At 42.8% G+C, this 16,319-nt stretch overlaps 1 protein-coding gene across 1 annotated transcript in view; it reads left to right on the plus strand.

Moving 5' to 3' along the window:
- Positions 1 to 3,492: 3,492 nt before the first annotated feature.
- The window catches only part of ZNF385B (zinc finger protein 385B), a 239,539-nt gene continuing 226,712 nt past the window's right edge, over positions 3,493 to 16,319 (plus strand). Inside the window, exon 1 of the mRNA XM_032211549.1 lies at positions 3,493 to 3,603. The gene's annotated coding sequence lies outside the window, so the exon portion shown is untranslated. The remainder of the gene's footprint in view (positions 3,604 to 16,319) is intronic.

The raw sequence follows: 16,319 nt of genomic DNA on the forward strand, positions 1-16,319 counted from the left end.
TTCAAAACAGTCTATAACAAAATTGATATCAAAACAAGCAACCAATTACTGACATGTGGCAATAATTATTTAATAATTATTGATGTGCAATAAGACAAGCCAAATTTATACTAAGTTATCCAAAATAACAAAAAGAGAACAAGAAAGGAATATTAAGCAACTGTTTATCATCCCGAAAAAAGTCCTTTGGCCATAATAGTTGAATTTGATTAGATTGGTGTTCTGTGACAAGATGAAAAGGTCCTGGGTTATATACAGGTAGTCCTCAACTCACAACCATTCGTTTAGTGACAATTCAACGTTAACAGCACTGAAACAAGTGACGTTACTGGTTCTTAAACCACTGTGAAATCATTGGGGCAACCTCACAGCCATGTGATCAAAATTCGGGAACTTAGCAAATTGCATGCATTTAAAATAGTTGCAGTGTTCCAGGATTCTGGGATTGTCAGATGTAATCTTCCTGGAGAGCTTCTGACAAGCAAAGTCAATGGGAGAAGCCAGATTCACTTGGTTCGCTTAACTGCAGTGATTCGCTTAACAACCATGGTAAAAATGGGATGTGACTCACTTAACAGCTGCCTTGCTCAGCAATGAAAATTTGGGGCTCAATTGCGGTCGTACATTGAGGATGACTTGTATTAAGGCTGGTGCTGGAAGTTTATGTAACTCTCATTTTCTCTTCTTGTTCTCCATAGGAGCCCAGACGCCCATAATGAACAGCATTGGCAATATAGGCTGTAGTTGGAAGAGGGGAATCCAAATCTCACAGAGGCAGAAGGGAAACTATATGTTTGCATATCATACAAATAATTTGCAATGGTTTAGGATCAAATTAGAGTTGTAATATGTCTTAAAAACCATTTTTTTCTCTAGTGAAGCCCACCAGATGGGTTGTGACTCCATTGCCAGAGTTGCCAATCAGCATAGCCATTAGCAGAGTTTCACAGAAGCCAGTGCAGTGAGGTGCAATTGATTCCAAGCAAAAATGATAGATAACTTAGTCAGCCATCTACATACTTGGCTTTATAAGAGTTTTGTACTACACTAATTATGTTTTCCTCTCAGCATTATCTGTGCCCTGCTCTTCCTGCTTTCAACTTTTCATCATGTGTTGCAGAAAGTATAAACAGAATGCTATATTATGTGATCTTTTAAAATGCTTTTATTGTAATATAAATAAAAGTCAAATATTTTCTGAATACTACTTTTAGTATGATTCGGAGAATTAGGCTGATATGGACTTCACAGAAGTTTTAAGATATTATCTAGTGTAACGGCTTCTAGAAAATATGAGAGCTCCACCAAAATAAGGATTAGGTTGCATGTAAAATAAATTTGTTAGCCCCCTTAAACATTATTTTTGTCAGACACATTTTGAATCACATTCTTAGAAGCTTTGGAAAATATTGATAGCACTTGTTCTATCTTTTATCGTCTACTTTTGCCATGAGAAATGTTAAGGGTGAAAACATTACTTATTCTGAGTAATCTTTGAAATATCATTTACTTTAGATATAAGCCCTTTTCCTGTAAAATTGTGTTGAACTTTCTTCTATTACCGTTAATATTTTGAAATGGTATAATAGGCTTTCTGTTCATTTAGGATTTCTCTGAAGGATCCTACCATTAGTGAAAAGTGACCTGAAACAGTGCAAACATAGGGCCCAGTCCAATTAAAAATTAACCACATCAGCGTTCAATCTTTTTTTATTTGGGAGCTCAACAGCAAGTTCTTTATTTCCTGAAAAACAATCAGCATTGGGAGCAGGCCTTTAGTTAACCTGATGGTAAATACTTGTTTTTTAATCTTGTCAGTTTCACTTATCATACTTGCTCCAAAACTTCCTGAGTATTTAGAGATGTGTTCAAAATCGGAAGTGCTGTACAGTGTATTTCATTATTGCAGCTCTATATGAACTGAATACCGAATGTCCCAATAAAAGGTCTATATTGAGTGGCAATTGCTCTTAAGACATTTTATTCAGGAGTTTTTTCCAAGCCATATGTAGTGGTAGTAGAAACAAAATATGTAAATCGTGAATGTTACTTCCAGGCCTTTCCAAAATCACACTGAATATACAACATTTTTCCTCAAGGCTGTTCAGCGTAGCTTGATTTAATAAAAGTAGATCACAGATATCAACATACATTGCTGTTTGCTTTAAATATAATAATCTGAATATAAATCTATTTCCCTTTGACATGTTAGGGGTGAGGATTCAGAAAGGGTTGCCAACTCCGTGGCACGACAAAACCGCGGTCCACTAAAGCGCGCCCGATTAAAGCGCGTACCTGACGTCATCAGCAGCGCGACAAATATGACCGCGGAGAAAAAAGGGCGCTTTAAAAAGCGCTTTTAAAGCAAGCCGATTCACGTAAAGGTAAGGGTTAGGTTTAGGTTTAGGTTAAGGGTTAGGGTTAGGTTTAGGGTTACGTTAAGCGTTAGCGTTAGGTTTAGGGTTAGGTTAAGGGTTAGCGTTAGGTTTAGCGTTAGGTTAAGGGTTAGCTTTAGGGTTAGGTTTAGGGTTAGGTTTGGGGGGGTTAGGGTAAGGTTTTCGCGTTAATTTTAACTTTACCGCTCACAGCGTGATGTTTTCGTAAGACTGATCTTTGATTTTTCAATAGAAGTCTACTCTGAGGCTGTCTACTTCAAGCTCACCCCATTCCTAAGAGGTCTTTAAGGGGCATGCAGAAGTGCACTAGCGGGCTACCATCCCTGTCCTAATATTCCCTTGTATTTGTATTCATTTCATAATTCATAATCATGTTTATACTTAGATCTGTTATCTAATTCATGATGAAATAAAATAAAAATATTTTAAAAGTGCCCAAATCTAGACTGTCTGCTTTGGATTTCCCAATGGGAAGGAAAGAGCTTCTTCCCAAAATGGGCCTCTCTGTTGACTGAAGCAAATGCATCTATTCTGCTCACTTCAAGGTTTGCCGATCGATAGATTTATTTGCAAGGCGGGGAAAATCAATTTCTTTTCCACCAGAGGAAACCCGCGCAGGTGAGCAGCTTTAAAGTCGGGATCGCTGAATCCTGACGCTAAACTACGTCGGGGTAATAAGAGCGCGCTTCTTCAGCCTTTACAACAACGGCTTAAGAAAAAGTTACGGGATATGAACTATCATCCAGTTGCAAAAGGGCCACTTAGGCCATCCCTGGAAATTAGAGGCCGAGAGCGGGCGTGGGGCGTCCCTCTCTCCTATCTAAGGAGACTCATTTCGTGCAAAGAGTTTTAAAGCGCACCAAAGAAACTGCAGGCGACCGCACTCTCTCTCTCGCGCGCGCTTCACCTGGCTGCCTTAAAGGGTCGTTTAGGGCCAAGCCGGGCGCATGCGCGCGGCGCTTTGTCTCCGGCCGCGGCGCTCTGGTCTAGGGTTGTCCCGCCGCTCTGCCGGCTGGTAGGGAAGGGGAGTCCGCGCGCTCCGCCGCCACCTGACAGAAGGAGAAGAAGCTTGACGGAAAGGGCGGGTTGTTGGGGGGGGGGGAGAAAAGCGCGCGCTCAGACGATCGCACGGCCGCCCATGGAAGAAGGCGCTTCCCTCCGGTGCACTTCCTCCCAAAAGCCGCTCGCCTGCCGCGCCTCGGGCGAGGTAAGAAGCTTCGGGCGGGACGGTTCGCGCGCCCGGGCTCGGGTGTCAAAGCGGAAACCCCTTTGGAGATAGATCCTCAGGCGCGGCGCGGCGCGGGTGGTTAAAAAAAAAAAGTCTCTCGGTCGGGCGCGAAGTTTGAGCGGTCCTTGAGTCGCTCAAGGGGGCGGCGGGGGAGGGGGGGGGGGGTCCTCGGCGTTCAGATGCGGAACTGAGGCGGCTTTCTCCGAAAGAGCCGCGCGCGTCAATTCCGGGTGCTTATTCGTATGTACCGCCTGGCCTGTGGCACAAAAAAAAGGGGGCGGCGGGGGCGGCGAGGCGGTTTAAGAAATAAAACAGCCTTAAAAGAAGCCCGAGCAGCGGCGTCTCGGAAGCGGCAGCAACAGCAGCAGCAGAAGGTTTGCTGTGAAGAGGCGAGCTTTTACAACCGACCGCGCGTTTGGGTGGCGTTGTTTTGGGGCATCTCGGAGTCGGCGGCGGCGGCGGCAGCAGCAGGTTTGCTGAAGAGGGGCATCTTCCTTTGGAAACAAACTACTGCGTTGTTTTGTGTGTGGGGGTGTGAATGCGTTAGCCGCTTCCCTTCGCTGCCCGTGTAGAGGGGGAGCCTCGCGTGTTTAGAGCCAAGGCTTGCCAGCTGGGTGAAATGGAGCGCGGGTTCTCTGCGTGCAGGCACAACAGTTTCCATCCTCTTCCCCTCAGGATCTCCTTCAGTTCAGTTTCGCCGTTGCAGGCAGATGTGAGGTTGTGGAAGAGCCGTTTCCTCCGTTTCTCTAAGTAGGTCAAGGTTTTTAGGAGCGGGACACAAACTACCCGTGCCGTTGAAAAGTATGCGGGCAACAAATGACTTTGTCTTCCTCGGTGAGTTAAACAGCGATCCATCCACCCGGGCTTGAGCTGGGAGAACTATACTAGCCTAGGTTGGCTCCCCAACTGATGATCCGCTTCTTGTCACAACAGCCACAATGCCAGCCAGTAGTGCTGCCCTTATTTGCAGAGCACAGGGCATGGGTTGCTGGCTTCCTTCCCTCTTCTTTTCTTCTCCCTTCCCTAATACCAATTGTCACCCATCAGTGGGAAAGTACCACCAGTCACTTTCCTTAATTTGAGATAGAACTGGCGTGCATGTGGATTTTGACAGATGGCTAGACTGGTTTATTTCTTTATTTTTTATTTATTCAATTTCTGTAGCCTCCATCACACTTGCATGCCTCTGGGGGATTTGCAATTAAAAAAAAATATTCTGCTTGATTTAGACATCTATAAGAACTTTGCTGTGGTTTTAAGAGAAGGAGGAGAGCCTTCTCTGTGGCAGCTCCGACCCTATGGAACGATCTCCCCGTGGAGATTCGTACCCTCACCACCCTCCAGACCTTCCGCATAGCCCTTAAAACCTGGCTGTCCCGTCAGGCCTGTGGTTAAAGACCCCAACCCACCCGAATTGTATGAATGTTGTGCTTTTAATGATGTACTGTCTTATGTGTTTAATCTGTTTGTCCTCCCTTCCTTCCGAATTGTGAGCCGCCCTGAGTCCCCCCAGGGAAAAGGGCGGCATATAAATAAACTACTCATACTCATATATGAGTGTCTTCTTCTGGAATAGGGTTATTCTAGAACAGTAGTACTATTCTGGAATAGTGTTCTCTTCTGGAAGACTGGTAAATGTTTCTGAAATAAGCCCTATTAATGATGGGTTTGTGTTAAATATGGGCACAGCACTATTCCAGAAGAGTATTAAACCAGGTTCATAAAGAATCCCAAATGACAGCTGACAGACACAGAGATGTTCTGTAAAGCAGCAGATGGAAGTCACACTGACTCTCTTTTGTACTTCACAAAACAGCCAACCCGCCTCTGCCACCTCTGGTCAGTGCTGTGTTCAGATCTTTGAGCTGCGGATTAAGAGACCTGATAAGTATAAAAAACAGAGCCCAGTTTGAAAGGCCCCAATTCTACGACTCCCAAAGAGGATAGGAGAGGAAGGGCACACCTGTCCCAGCTTAAAGTGGTTAGTATGATTTCATCCTATGGCAAACACTTTATTTTCCACAACAATCACATAGTCTGAAAAGCTGGTCAGGTTCACCCATGACAAAATGTTGTGGTTTTTTGCTTGCCTAAAAATGGAAAATTCTGTTCAGCTAAAGATGACTGTAGTTATTGGTTTAGGATGAGTTGGAAATGCTGTAATAACTTGAGTATATGTCAGAAGAAAGAGGTTGCTGGGGCATATTTATGCCATGATTAAATGCAGATGGATTGTTAGATTTAAAACTCCTTACTTGGAAAGCCCTATAGGCTTTTGGTCTTCATGTTGATAGAGATACAGCTTAACTTGTTCTCTTGGCCTTACATATCTCTGCTGCCTTTTAAAAAGCTTTGGTACTTCTTGAAAAAGGGAATTTCTTCAGCAACTAGGAATCACCCTGCTTGAAGAAATCATCCTTGATTTGATTACACAACAGACTGAGTTTGTTTGTTTGTTTGTTTGTTTGTAGTTTATTTATAGGCCGCCCTTTTCCCTGAGGGGACTCAGGGCGGCTTACAATCAAAAAAGGAAGGGGAGTGTAGGACAATACAAAAAAAAGAAATGTGCACAAAATAAATTAGACAATAAAACTCAACATTCACTCAGCATTCGGGAGGGGCGAAATAAGATTATCCCCAGGCCTGACGGGTTAGCCAGTTCTTGAGGGCTGTACGGAAGGCCTGGACGGTGGTGAGGGTACGAATCTCCACGGGGAGATTGTTCCATAGTGTCGGAGCCACAACAGAGAAGGCTCTCCTCCGAGTAGTCGCCAGTCGGCACTGACTGGCGGATGGAATACGGAGGAGGCCAACTCTATGCGATCGGATGGGACGCAGGGAGGTAATTGGCAGAAGGCGGTCTCTCAAATAGCCAGATCCACTACCATGGAGCGCTTTATAGGTGGTGAGTAAGACCTTGAAGTGCACCCGGGGACCAACAGGTAGCCAGTGCAGCTCACGGAGGATCGGTGTTATGTGGGCGAACCGTGGTGCGCCCACGATCACTCGCGCGGCCGCATTCTGGACTAGCTGAAGTCTTCGGATGCTCTTCAAGGGCAGCCCCATGTAGAGCACATTACAGTATTCCAGCCTAGAGATCACAAGGGCTCGAGTGACTGTTGTGAGGGCCTCCCGATTCAGGTAGGGCCGCAACTGGCGCACCAGGCGAACCTGGGCAAATGCCCCCCTGGTCACAGCTGAGAGATGGTGGTCAAAAGTTAGCTGTGAATCCAGGAGGACTCCCAAGTTGCGGGCCCTTTCTGAGGGGTTTAAATTTTGTCCCCCCAGCCTGAGTGATGGTATGGTGGTCAAATTTTTGGGAGGGAAACACAACAGCCACTCGGTCTTGTCTGGGTTGAGTATCAGCTTGTTCGCTCTCATCCAGTCTTTAACGGCTTCCAGTCCCCGGTTCATCACGTCCACCGCTTCATTGAGTTGGCACGGGGCGGACAGATACAACTGTGTATCGTCCGCATATTGGTGATATTTTATCCCGTGCCTTCGGATGATCTCGCCCAGCGGTTTCATGTAAATGTTAAATAGTAGGGGGGATAGGACCGACCCCTGCGGCACCCCATAGGTTAGGGGCCTCAGGGACGATCTCTGCCCCCCCACTAACACCGACTGCGACCTGTCCGAGAGATAGGAGGAGAACCACTGCAAGACAGTGCCACCCACCCCTATCTCCCGCAGTCGTCGCAGAAGGATACCATGGTCGATGGTATCGAAAGCCGCTGAGAGGTCCAGGAGAACTAGGATGGAAGCATGGCCTCCATCCCTAGCTCTCCAGAGATCATCAGTCAATGCGACCAAAGCGGTTTCTGTGCTGTAACCGGGTCTGAAGCCAGACTGGAAGGGGTCAAGATAGTTAGCTTCCTCCAAGGTACGCTGAAGCTGGAGAGCCACCACCTTCTCAACAACCTTCCTTAGAAAGGGAAGGTTGGAGACTGGACGATAGTTATTAAGAATAGCTGGATCCAGAGACGGCTTCTTCAGGAGGGGTCTCACCACCGCTGTCTTAAGCGCGGTGGGAAAGTACCCCTCCCGAAGAGAAGCGGTAACAACCGCCTGTATCCAGCCTCGTGTCACCTCACTGCTGTTGGCAACCAGCCAGGAGGGACACGGGTCCAGTATGCAGGTGGAGGCACTCACAGCTCGCATAGCCTTGTCCACATCCCCAGAGGCAACTTCCTGAAACTCAACCCAGAGATGGTTTGCCAAGTTTTCTCCTTGTGTCTCGGCTGGATCTACTGGGGTGGAGTCCAGGTCCGCTCGAAACCGGGCAACTTTGTCCGCCAAGAACTGGACATATTCCTCAGCCTTACCCTGTAAGGAGTCCCCCGTCTCCCTCCTATTTAGGAGGGAGCGGGTTATCCTAAACAGGGCGGCTGGGCGGGACTCGGCGGACGCTACCAAGGAGGCAATGTATGTTCTTTTTGTTGTTCTTAGGGTCCGAATATACTCCTTGGTGCATGCTGTCAAAAGTGCCCGTTTCGACTCGGACCTATCGGACCTCCACGAGTGCTCTAGGCGTCTCCTCCGGCGCTTTACCTCCCGGAGCTCCTCAGTAAACCAAGGAGGCCTCCGGGGGCCGCTGACCCGGAGGGGCCGTAGCGGCGCAATCCGGTCGAGAGACTCCGAAGCTGCCGAGTGCCAGGCAGCGACGAGAGTCTCCGCCGAACTGTGGGCGAGGGTATCAGGAATAACCCCAAGCTCCGTCTGGAACCTAACAGGATCCATCAGTCGCTTGGGGCGGAACCAGCTGGTCGGTTCCTCCTCCCTACGGTGGAGGTTTGGCCTCCGGAAGTCTAGCCTCAGTAGGTAGTGGTCTGACCACGACAGGGGTATGATCTCATTACCCCTCAGACCAAGATCGTAACTCCACTGCTCCGAGAGGAATACGAGGTCAAGCGTGTGACCCGCTGAGTGAGTTGGGCCTCGAATTACTTGAGTCAAGCCCATGGCTGTCATGGAAGCCATGAACTCCTGCGCTCCATCAGAGTGTTCACCGAGCGAAGGCAAGTTAAAGTCCCCCAGAACTATAAGTCTAGGGAACTCAACCGCTAGCTCGGCTACTGACTCGAGGAGCGAGGGGAGGGCTGCTGCAACGTAGTTGGGAGGCAGGTACGTAAGCAGCAAACCCACTTGACCCTTGAGGTCCAGCTTCACTAGCAGGGACTCACACCCGACAAGCTCCGGAGCAGGGATCCTACGAGGTACTAAAGACTCCCGGACTACAATAGCCACACCGCCACCCCTTCCCTGGGCTCTCGGCTGATGTAGCACCTGAAATCCGGCTGGGCACATCTCGACGAGGGGGACTCCTCCCTCAGGGCCCAGCCATGTTTCAGTAATACATGCCAGGTCTGCGCCCTCATCAGTTATCAAGTCCCGGATGAGGGGGGCCTTATGAACAACAGACCTGGCATTTAGCGACAGCAGCCTGAGACCAGGGTCCTGAACACCCGCGCCATCTGACCTTGGAGTGGGACTCCTAGGGCCGGAAGGAGGGATCTCTATGACACAGCGAGCCCTCCTTCCCCGATGATGGCCTGCCCTAAAGTCCCCGCCGTATCTGCCTCTCCCTGTCATGACCGCAATGCTCCGACCCTCACCCGTGGTTGTGGTCCCCCCAACCACCCCGATGACCCCCGTATACCCCGGCAGGTCCTCCGAATCAGTCATACCCAAACTCTCACTCAAACAATCCTCACGAAATAATTAAAACACAAAGTTACAACAGTAATAGTAATAAAAGTGAGATCATTCATATCATCCCAAGCAGTCCCATGCACTCAACATACCGTATTAAAGTAAAATTTAAAATTTAAAAGTTTAAAAATTGCACGGGCTCATAGACACAATGTTCAGTTTAAGGTAGTCCAGAGGTGTCTTCTGCCCTCTCCTAAGTTCATATGTATATGTATTGTAGTCCAAAGGTTTTACCTAGACCAGATCTTCAAACCACAGCATGCAACCAAGTTATGTAAAACATTTTGAATGGTTAAGGATTTGAGTTTAAACTTTTTTTTAAGTTCAGTATGACACCTAAGATTGCGACATCCTCATTCTGAGCTGAAAACATCTATTTCAAATTTAGATGATAGCAGTATCAAGCTTGAACTAGTAGCAGGGGTGGGTTTCTCGCCCCGTTCCAACTGGTTCGGTTGGAACGAGGCCGGCGGCATCCTCGCGCATGCGCGCGCTGCGCGCGTGCACGCACATGCCGCGTGCATGTGTACTAGCGTCTGTGCGATGCTCCAGCTGCTCCTGGAGGATCGCGCAGGCGCTGTATGCGTCCTGCGCATGCGTGGAAGCGCAGAATTTGGCAAAACCGGGTAAGGAGCGGGCGTGGGCGCGGGGGGCCCCTTCGCCGTTCCCGGAAATTACTTACTTCCGGGTTCGGCGACCAACCGGATCGCGGGGACCGCCGCGAACCGGTTGAAACCCACCCCTGACTAGTAGGAACAATATATTGCAAATGTGAGATATTTTCAATTTGCAAAAACATTTTGCATACTTTTAACACCCAATCCTTGAGGAACATCCTGAAAGTTAATCCAGGTATTTTGATGTTCTAAGCCCATGATGGCGAACCAATGGCACACGTGCCAGAGGGGGAACGCGGGCCAGAGGTGGTACGCAGATCTTAACTCTTGCTATGGTGTTGGTATTGGGATGCCCTGCCTCCCACTGGCCAGCTGGTCTTTGGGTCTCTGCTGCGCATGTGCATATCTGCACATGCACACATGCATGTCTGTGCATGTGCATGCTCATACATGTCTGTGCACATGTCTGTGCATGCTCATGCTCACCTATATCCATGCATGTGCATGTCCATGCATGTCCCTGCGTGCCCATAGACCTTTCGGTTCGGGCATGCATGTGTGTGCAGTTTGGGCACTCAGTGTCTAAAAGATTGGCCTCATTGTTCTAAGCTTTTAAATTTGTAAGGCACAATAGCAAATAAAAATATGTTTCTTAGAACTGTATTCATTATCCAAAATGAGTAGGTTAAGGCTAACAGGAAACCTGGGAAATATGAATGTTTTGAAAATATGTCCCCCAAACTTTGAAATAAGAAACATGAAAATGTGAGTACTTGTTGAGGACTACCGTATCATCCAGATATATCTGTGTGAACATCACTGTAAAACTTTTATAAAGAAATGAAGCAGCAACTAACTTTTGTAAGATTATTCTGTGATAATGCTTGTAAATGTTCTAAAATCCATTAATTCATAAATAGCCCCGATGTAAAGCTATTTTCCCACTTGGAACTGTGCTGTTAAGTAAAGCCTAAAGATAATGGAGGATTATTATAAATTGAATATAGTGAATGTGGTCAGCAACCCATTTGTTGACAAGACGTTCAGAATAAATTTAGAAATGATTCCTACTGATGTAACTGATACATGTTTTATATTGAATTCACTTTGATCTATCTGATTTACGAATAGGGGAAGAAGAGGTGAAATAAACTATCGTTAATTCTATGCAGGTATTTTTAGATGAGTTTACTGGAATATCTATCTATCTATCTATCTATCTATCTATCTATCTATCTATCTATCTATCTATCTATCTATCTATCTATCATCTATCTATCGTGGTGTGACTTAATAAATGTAGTGTTAATATATACATTTTGTATTAGTAAATGAAACTAACCATAGAATTGCAGAGTCAGTAATGCTAGAAACAGTATAGAATTCTCAGGTTGAATGCTGAAGGACTGAAAGGGAATGCTCTGGATGAGAAGCACAAATCACAGGATCAAAGGTATTACAGCATGCTGTCCCTGGATCCCTGCCTAGAAAACATCTGGCTAGTAAGCAATTATAGCACATGGACTTCCGGACACCACTTTATTTAATTGCTCAAACAAAAAATAACTATACATGCTCTTCTTTCTTTTAGTTAATACAATTCTTTTAAAGTTACAAATATGTAAGATGTTCATTAGCATGTTGGGTATTTCCCATTCTTTAGGTAGTATATTTATTCAAATGCTGAGTCCATTATTATGACTAATTTTATTTCAGTTTCAAATATGCATAATTGATAATTAAAGATATAGGTTTGCAAGAAGACACTGAGAATTTAAATAGCAATGTGATGGAACTATATGTTTAAATGAGGTAAAAGGCTAAATAATGATCTGTGTAATGATGACATCATGTATTTCATATAAAGAAGGTCAGGTAAAAGTTAGTGAGATAGCTTACCAGAATAAAGACTTGAGTAAATTAAGTTGAAAAAGTTTATTGATTCTTCTGCTACTTCATTTACAAAATAGAAGTGTCAAATTGACTGAATCTCTTATAATTCTTCAAATGGATTTGTAAATTAATTGTTACATTTTTAGTAATATTTCATTAAAATAGTCTGGAAAGAAAACCTACCAATTGTTTTAAATGCATTCTAAAAGTATGGGAGAAATAAAAATAAACTTGGAACTGTGATACCTTTCTTTTCTTCTGAATAAATAACATTGGGCTGACCTTAGCATCCTAATAGGAAATATGTTAGAAATCATTTTGTACTGATCCTTTGCTATCATTAGTTAATTTCTCCAACACACATTTTAAAGCAGTGCTTATGAAACTGTATACTTTAAAAAACTATAGATTGTTCAAAATGAATCTGTTTATTAAAGTAAGGATGGTTTCACTAGTAACAAATACAGTAATTCTAAATTATAAAAATATGATAGTATATTATTTTATCTTCAAACTTTAATTTATGTTATGTAAAACAACATCTCTCTGGTTATTTTCTATGTTTGAGTTAGAAAAGAGGTATGGAGGCTGTGCATAAAAATATCTGTTAGAGAAAAAGTTCAGAAATAAATGACACAGTGTGACTGCAAACTCATGTTAATTATAGTCAACATACTTCATCTTTAGAGTAACAAATATAAGATGTAAAATGTAAAAATCAGTTATAGTTTAACTTTTTTTCATCCATTTCTATTTCTGGATTCCAAACCACATTATCATTCAATCTCAAATCACAATGCACTTCTTCCTATTATACCTTCTGCATCACACTTCCAAATTTGCTCTATAAGCTCATCCAAATCTTCTGTATACATTTTTGGCACACCTAGGCGGCTTCACAGGAAATGTGTTCTCTCAACAGTTGGCAGATGGACATCCTTGTATTCCAAACATTAAACAAGGCTTTGCCAGGAATATGAAGGTAATAAATTCAGTAAATTAATGACAAAAATTTATAAACTGATTTTTCATGTAATGTCACAGTAATTTCAGATGGCAAAATCAGTAGCATGAAATTAAGCTTAAATAGGGCAATATCCAAGAAATTCTGGAGATCATTTCACCATATTCAGATAACTCAATTTCAAAAAGCAATCATCAGTCTTTCTTCCAGTAACAAAGACTTGGAGAAGACTTGCAAACTGTACACATGCTCAGGCAACTGAGGACTGATTAAGTTTAGTCTAGTGGTTAAGGCAACCAGGCTAGAAACTAGGAGGACCATGAGTTCTAATCCTACCTTAACCATGGAGGCCAGTCATACTTTCTGCCTACCTCACTTCACAGGGTGGTGGTTATGAGGCAAAGAGGAAGAGGAAAGAATTAGATATGTTAGTCAACTTGAGTTGTTTATAAAAATCAATAAATTTGAAATATAAATTAATAAAAAACCACTTGCACACACTTTCAATTTTTGCTGCTCTGAGAAGTGTATCTTTTTCTACATATAATGCCAGACTTCAATTCTTCATTGGCATGACCACTCTTAAGAGTACCAAAAGCAAGAATATTACTGAGTGCTGGCAGTATATTGTCCCACTGCAGTTTTGGCATTGCATGGGAATTCTATAGAATGTCTCCAATCTTCTAGGAACAACATTGTGAATGAGGTGAGATAAACTGCATAATGGAGGATTTACCAATGGCGTTATATTTGGACATGGGTTTGCCATTGCAGGGGATTGTATCAGTGCTTATATTTGAATGGGCAGTTTGAGTGGTCAGAGTGAAAGAGATGCTTGGCTTGTTCTATTCTATCTCCTAATAAGAAGTTGCCTTAATAAGGAGTTCAAATGCAGAATGCGTGTCAGTGTTTGGAAGCTTGAAAAAATAATGGTTTGTCATCATCACAAACTCATAAATGATAGATATTCATTCTCTTCTGTTTGTGTAGAAAGTGGGAAATGGATGTATCTGTGGAACATTCAGTTATTAGTGAATTTTCTGGGTCAGATTTTGACTGGGAAAAGCAAGTGGAGATTCATTATTGACATTGACTGAGACGTACAGATATATAAATATGTCCATAGCATAATGTCTTGTTGTCTAAATAGATCTGAAAATAGTCAAAATATTCCGAATCAGTCTTGGATGCATTTTAACCAGAATTGAAGAGCTATCATCTGGAGGACCCTATCATATACATAGCCCTGAATCTCTGCCTTGTACAATAGTGGTGGAGAGTAGGAACTATCCAGAGAGCTGGGTGGTTCTCTACTTTACCTGATGGCAAGTAAAGGATATCAGTACTTGGAGGAATGTAATGCCAAAGCCAATCCATTAATATAATGAAACTCCCTAGAATCTACTGTTTCAGGATTTGGTTTGTTTTAAAATGATTAGGCACTTTGAGTTCCCCATCTCCACCCCTGGGATGTTTTAAGCGCCTGAGTGCTGTAATCCTACAGTTCCTAGCTTCTCTTCACTGATTGTCCTGAAGTCATGGCATTATGTTGATTTCACTACATCTTGTTTTCATGTTATGAGAAGAATGAAGGCAGAACAGAGTGCCATGAATTGCTACTTATTTGGAGGAAGGGGAAAGAAAGGACTCACTTGAAGCTCCATGGCCAGATGTGAAGGTTTACTAGCCATAAGATAATTTTCCTGGCTTAGTTCTATCAGGTACTTAGTTGAAATTAAATTAAATGTATTACTCCAGTGGTAGCAATTATATAATTACCAAATATCTCCACCAATATCAACAATGCCTTTTCAAGAGGAGAAATTACATGTCCAGTTTGATTTCACAACAACTTTTGTTTACTTGTTTTCAGCCAGGTAGGCATAGAATAGATGTTTTACTTATGACATAGAAGGAGGTATTTCATTATAATATAGAATCATTCATTCTACTTTAGGGTGCTATATATGGACAATGGCCATGTCAGAATGTAATGTTTTTAATAGGCAAAAGGCAGAAAGTATATTTATATGGAACCGTTTTGTCATTTTTTTTCCTGACTTCGCTGTGCTTATGACTAATTTTTAAAATGTAACTATATATATTTTTCCTGGATTATTTTAAAGACAATTCATAGGAATTGTACCCATACTGAGCTTTCTCCCAGTGAATTTAGAAAGTGCTTTTGTTCCACGTTCTTCTTCTATTTTCAGTTAAACCAAAATTGGAAGAAGTTGCACTGATATACTTAAATTTTGTTTGCCTGAGCATAATAAAATTACATTCAAACCTGATTCTCTAGATGCATCTCTTTGGCAATTGTGAAGGAAAGTTTTCTTTTAAAAAATGGAAAAATATATATCACTTTTGATTACCCTGTACTTAAAGTAAAAAGATAGGAATGAAGATATGAGGGCAAAATAACTTAACGGTAACTTAGCAAAAGGAAAAAAATGAATTTATTATAACTCTTCAGCACTTTTTCCAAATTGTTATGCCATATAGGTAAATTTACTCTTTTTTCAAAGAAGTCTGTCTACTTATGAATTTTAAAATCCTAAACTAATTTATTCAATCTACCAAACTTCACATTTTTATTGTTTTCCTATGGGTTTTAATAAGAATTTTTGCCTTATACTTGTGTCATCTCAAAAAGGATGCACTTAAAAGAATTTCTATAGCGCATACTTCTTAACATTAAATTTACTTGCTAAAAATGCATTAGAGAAACTGATCTGCTGACATTTGTAGATGCGTCAACCTTGTAAATCAATCTGAGTGTGGCAATTCTAGCAATTACAATTGTTGTTCTTTTTATAATGGTATTGTTATACTGTCAGAATGACTTCTCACAGTGTCAAGTATTTTGTTAATGCTTCAGGCACTTTAGATTACTGCTCATCAAAGGTGTTTAAGATGTTTTGTTGACACAGCCAAACTGTAGTAGTTTCTGAACAATAGCACAGCCAGTTGAGCATTCAGTTTGCTGTTCCTAATCTCTGCTGCTGTATTACACTATAATTGTTCAGTGTTTCAGAATATTTCAGAACAGGATACTAGAGAGTCATATATATTTCCCCCTTCCCCCAGTGTAGAAATTAACAGTCAATTCTGTGGAGTGCATTTTGAGGGCATATAGGAGAAATAACTTTCACCTCATCACTCAGCTCATGGAAGCAGTTCCACCAGCTAAGATTTAATTGGATTCCACCTAACATTTGTTAAATATCCATACAGAGCAAGATAGGCAAGTTCCTTTTAATTGGAGTCCACACTATAATTTTTAGAATATGCAACTCTATTCCTGAGAAATGCTGGGATCTTAGAGTAATGCAGTGATGTCAGCAGAGTAAATGGAATTAAAATTTTCAGGTCACTGTTAATTTCAAAAAGATATTTAGAATAAAGGGCATTATGCCTATTAGAGACTTATCTAATTTATTTTGAACCATCACCATTTTGTTACTGTATTACTGTAACGCGCTCTACATGGGGCTGCCCTTAAAGAG

This window comes from Thamnophis elegans, chromosome 1 (genome assembly GCF_009769535.1).
Source record: "Thamnophis elegans isolate rThaEle1 chromosome 1, rThaEle1.pri, whole genome shotgun sequence".
NCBI lineage: Eukaryota > Metazoa > Chordata > Lepidosauria > Squamata > Colubridae > Thamnophis > Thamnophis elegans.